The sequence below is a fragment of the Gavialis gangeticus genome, unplaced genomic scaffold (genome assembly GCF_001723915.1).
Source record: "Gavialis gangeticus isolate Ggan-Ray unplaced genomic scaffold, GavGan_comp1, whole genome shotgun sequence".
NCBI lineage: Eukaryota > Metazoa > Chordata > Crocodylia > Gavialidae > Gavialis > Gavialis gangeticus.
The window spans coordinates 11,041,791-11,046,622 of record NW_017729020.1 but is presented as its reverse complement, the minus strand read 5'-3'; the positions used below and the strand labels follow the sequence as shown (position 1 = coordinate 11,046,622).

Sequence of the window (4,832 nt, the reverse complement as noted above, 5' to 3'; positions counted from 1 at the left end):
AGGTGAGGCTTACAGGCCTATAGTTACTTGTGTCCTCCTTCCTCCCTTTCTTGAAAATTGGGACCACATTAGCCAGTTTCCAATCCCCCGGCACCTGGCCAGATGACCATGAATGCTTATACAGCCGGGCCAAGGGCTCCGCGATGACCCCTGCCAGTTCCCTCAACACCCTTGGGAGGAGGGCATCTGGACCTGTGGATTTTAAAAATGTCTAGCCCTTCCAGAAGATCCCTAACTACATCTGTGCTGACTGAAGGCCTGACAGGGCTATCCTCAAGATTGTCCCTACCTCTGGGACAAGCAAACTGTCCCTAACTCTGCTACCTCTAGCAGCAGGAAGCATACTGGCATCACGTGGCTGAGCTCCCAGGGCAAAGGCAGCAGGGCACAGAGCCCCAGCCTGCCTCTGCTCCGTGTGGGGCACATGCCCCTTATGCTTCCCCCAGGGATACACACAGCTCCAGGGAGCCATGCCCCCCCCTCCCTCCCTCCACACCTCTGGATGACCTGCCCCTGCTCCGGGGCCTCATTCATCCCAAACACTGCCCAAGTCCCTCTCTCACCATGGGGGCCTCGATCTGTGCTCACTCCCACTCTATGGACTGACTGACTGGAGATTTCAGGGTTTGATTGGGAGATCATGAGTCGGAATTATTTTGACTTAGAAATTCACGATGTTTTCATGACGGTTGGCATTACTACATCAGGCCTGCTGCTCTCACCAGCGTGCTGCTATTCCTTTCTTCACACAACAGCCTGCCGAGACCACAACTTGAACTTCTGGTGTTTCTGTTAATGTTACTGATAACATCAAAAGCTTTGGAGAAGAGCAGAGCTGAAAGCCTCCTGCCAATTTAAGACTTAGGCATTTGTCATCCACTCTTCTGTGGATAGCAATGATCACTGAACTCAGACTTTATAAGATACTGGATTTCTGGTGATTAAAGCTGCACACATCCTTACTAATTTGAGAGCGCAAACGTTATCTTTTCCTCCCTCTGCCCCAGCTGACCAGCATACAGCCTTCGGATAAGGAATCTCTGGGACAGCAGCTTCAAAACACCGTGACATCAACCCTTTTTTTTGCACGCCTCTTACCTATAATAAACGCCAATATGTCCTTCTTCAATTTTGTGTATGGCAGAGAAGAACGCTGCAGCCACAAAACTCAGAGTCACTGCTGCTATAGCACCTAGCTGAGCCATCCCTGAGAGTAAGCCCTGAGGTAACAAAAAGGAGGACACATATGGTCACAGCTCGACATGAAGAGGAGAGGTTTATTACAGGCAGGGAGCTGAACACCAACAGAGGCAGGACTCTGCACTTCTGCTTCTCTGGCATTTCCGGGAGGTCGGGGCTTCCCCAGCTTACCAAACAGTGACAGCGGAGCAGGGAGCTAGCGCAACCCTCACTGCAAAGCAACTATAAAGCAGAGAGCTGAGCCTAGGAGTCCTGCCATGACCCCTCTCACTCTTGCTTGGCTTTGTGCCAATAACCCTTGTTTCCCGCCCTCCCATGCCAGGGCTGCGGCTCTGCAATCACCAAGCCAAACATTAGCTGAGATGGGTCCCAAACCCCGTCCTCGGCCTGTGTGGCAGGGCCTTGTACCACCGTGCCTCCTGGCTTTCCCCTGCACAGGGGAGGGGGCTGCTCAGGCCAGACGCCCTGAATGAGGCAGGGGATGAAAGGCCCAGCCCCAGGCAGCATGCACTAGGGCTGCTAATCTGCTAAAACGATCCACCCCAGGCCTGGCCACTAATCCTGGGCCCGGTCACTGCCCCTTGCCCTGGGGCTGCCGAGGCCGGGGGGCGGGGACACGTGCTCTGCCCCAGCCCCACAGGGCCCACACTCACCCCCTCCTGCCGCAGCGCTTCCGGGTGTCGCGCCGGTGACGCCATCACTACGCGCCGCCCCGCCCGGCCCAGCCCTGCAGGTCTAGCGGCCGCGCCTGCAGGGGGCGCCAAAGCTCCACCGCTGCCTGGCCTCGCGGGAGCGCAGCGAGCTCCGCGCCGCCCCGCCCCGCCCCGCCCCGCCGTGCTGCTGGGGCTGGCCGAGGGGGGGGCAGCAAAACCCGGCCAAAATGCCCCCCCGGCTGCAGGGGCAGGGGCGCTGGGGCACCCAAAGTCATCCGCCTCCCCGGCTGCTTGCATGGAGGGGCCGCTGCCTGGGTCCTGCCCCTCCAAGCCAGCTGTCAGCTGCAGGCACCAGGCCTTCAACCTCTGGGTTTATATTTAGAGAGGGGGGGTGTGTGTGTAAATAAAAATATATTTTGAAAACTTTTTAAAGATATAAAATACACACACAGATATATACGCATACATGTACGCGTGCACACACACACATATGGCCAGGAGAGGGTTCAGAGGAGGGTTGCTCGTCTGGTTAAAGGCCTACAGAAAACCCCCTATGTGGACTGATTGGGAGACCTGGATCTCTTCAGCCTCTGCCAGAGAAGTGATCTCGTGGCCACCTATGAATTCAATGGGGGGGGGCAGCAAAAAATGGGCAGGGGTGGGCAAAATGTGGCCCTGGGGCCGGATGTGCCCCACTAGGCCGTTCTATCCGGCCCACAGGGCCCCTAAAAATTTAGAAAACGAAGATTAATCTGCCCGGGGCTGCCTGTCACGCGGCCCTCGATGGCTTGCCGAAACTCAGTAAGCCCTCTGCCCAAAATAATTGCCCGCCCCTGACATAGGGGACACAATGTGTACCAGGGCACCTGTCGGGATAGCTAGAAATAATGGCCGCAAACTGGAAGAGAGCAAATTCAGACTGGACATCAGGAATAAATTCTTTACGGTGCAGGTTGCCAAAATACGGAATAAGCTTCCAAGGGAGACGGTTCCCAGGTCAAATTAGCCAGATCGCTTCCGAATCCTTTGAATCATTCAAAAGCCTTATGTGGCCATACTGCCCGCAAGTATCCTCCACTGCAGACTTTTCAGCCTGGGGCTTCAGAGACTTCCAAATCCTTTGGCAGGCATCCTACGTGCAGGCCCGAGCCTGGAGGTTTGGGGTTCAGATGCCCCCAAGTTTCACTTGCCCACAGCCGTAGGGCCACAGGAGCAAGCTAGGCATTGCCATCGGGTTGGGGTGTAGCCGAGGTCCTCCCGCTGGAAGCTAGCCCGTGGGAAGCTAACTGGGAGGCTCCTGTAGGGAGTCCTGTTTGCATGCAGACGGGTGCACCCTCGGCTACACAGTGCCATTTTAAAATGCATTTTGGCTCGGGTATCAGACCAGTGCAGCGACCACGTTTGATCTTCGCCTAGAAGAGGCCAAGAACCTCTGTCGTCAAGTGTTCAGCAAAGGGACCTACCTGCTCTGCCACTAGCAGCCTTCCCCCCTTTGCCGGCGTTTCACCAGGCAGCCGAGTTAGGAGGAGGTGTGGGGTCAGAAGATCAGCCAAGCAAAGAACCTAATAACTGCCATGGGCTGGGCCAGACCCTAGCCTAGGTCCATTCAGATGCGGTGCCCCTTGCTCCTGTGCTCGATAGTCCTCAAAGCCCCTTGCCCTCCTAGTCTTCAAGGAAAGGGACTAAGTGTTACCTAGCATCTGGGAGCGTCTGGCTTCTAGTCCCTAGGCCTGCTGAAGCTCCCTTATGGCAGCCCTGTTCATTTTATCCAGTGCACGTAAAACATAGGGGCAGGAGCCAGAACCCATGGCCCCTTATTTTCCAGGACAGTGCCCTCATTGCTTATCACACACTCTAGGGCTTGCTTATTTCCTAGCCCCATATATCTTCCCCTCGTAGTTCCCCAGGGAAGCAACCTTGACAGGAGGCCTCATGGGGGAAGGCCAAACCTATGGCCTGCTGGTTAGGGTAATTTCCTGCAAAAGACACCGCAGGTTCAAGCCTCACTATTGGTGATGGGCAGGGCAGGTACTACTTCTGCAAAGGCCACAGAGCTGCAATTCCTGTTCCAGGTGGGACAGGACTGCAGGGAGCATGGAGAGCCAAGCACCTGCACAGATTTCATTGCCTAAGTGCTACCTACCTGCTGAAAAGTAAGGGCTGCATTTGGGCCTTCTCTAACCAGCTGTCGCACCCTGTAACATGCCACAAAAAAGTCAGGGCGCCTGGGATGCTGAGAGAACCGCGGAGCCTGCAACCTGGGGGAACGCACAAATCAGTGCTGAAAAGCTTTCCCCCTTCCCCGGCGCCAGCCTGCACCTGCTTCTGCCTGCAGTACTACAAGGCGGCACAAAACCCCTCCAATGATGACTTAGGCGCACAGAAATACCTTCCTCAACAACTGCGAATATGCAAACAAGTACGTTTAATTGCCTGCAGCCATTGCCCCACCGCAGGGCCACTGTGCCGTCAGCTCTCAGGGCTGTGCTTGATGCACAGGAGAACGCACAGGCTGAAGAGTGTGGCAGTGCTTTGGCCGGACACAGGGTCCCATGCTGGTGCAAGGGCTTGTGGGTTGGCGTATCATCCACTTGGAATAAGATGCAAACCCTTTTCTTCTGTCCAGGGCTGGATGAAACCCCCCAAATGGCTGGGAAGTAGCACCGGGGAGATCTTTGTGACACAAAGCTTTAAGGAAAGGTGGGATGGATTAAAGGGCAGAATAAGGAGACTTCCTCTCATCTTGGGACTCGCAGCCATGGGCGGTGCGGGGGAAGCCTGCATCCCAAAGAGAGCCTGGGGTTAGGCACATAACCTGCCCCTCTTTTCCAAGTCCTCTCTGCACAGGAGAGATTTCAGCAAGTTTTCTCAGGATTCAAAAACTCCTTAACTCCCCCTGACGGACACTAATCCAATGTCAGTCTCCAGCTGCAAAGTGGCTGTTAGACCGTGTCACAAATTCCAAGCTTCTCCTATTCC

General features: G+C 55.3%; 1 long non-coding RNA gene across 1 annotated transcript; it reads right to left on the bottom strand.

The window, feature by feature from the left end:
- Window positions 1–1,124: 1,124 nt before the first annotated feature.
- On the bottom strand, window positions 1,125–1,902 carry LOC109295593. Its single transcript, XR_002096779.1, has 2 exons — window positions 1,854–1,902; window positions 1,125–1,220 (listed from the first exon to the last, which is right to left on the bottom strand). It is a non-coding gene; the product is annotated as an uncharacterized LOC109295593 (long non-coding RNA).
- Window positions 1,903–4,832: the final 2,930 nt, after the last annotated feature.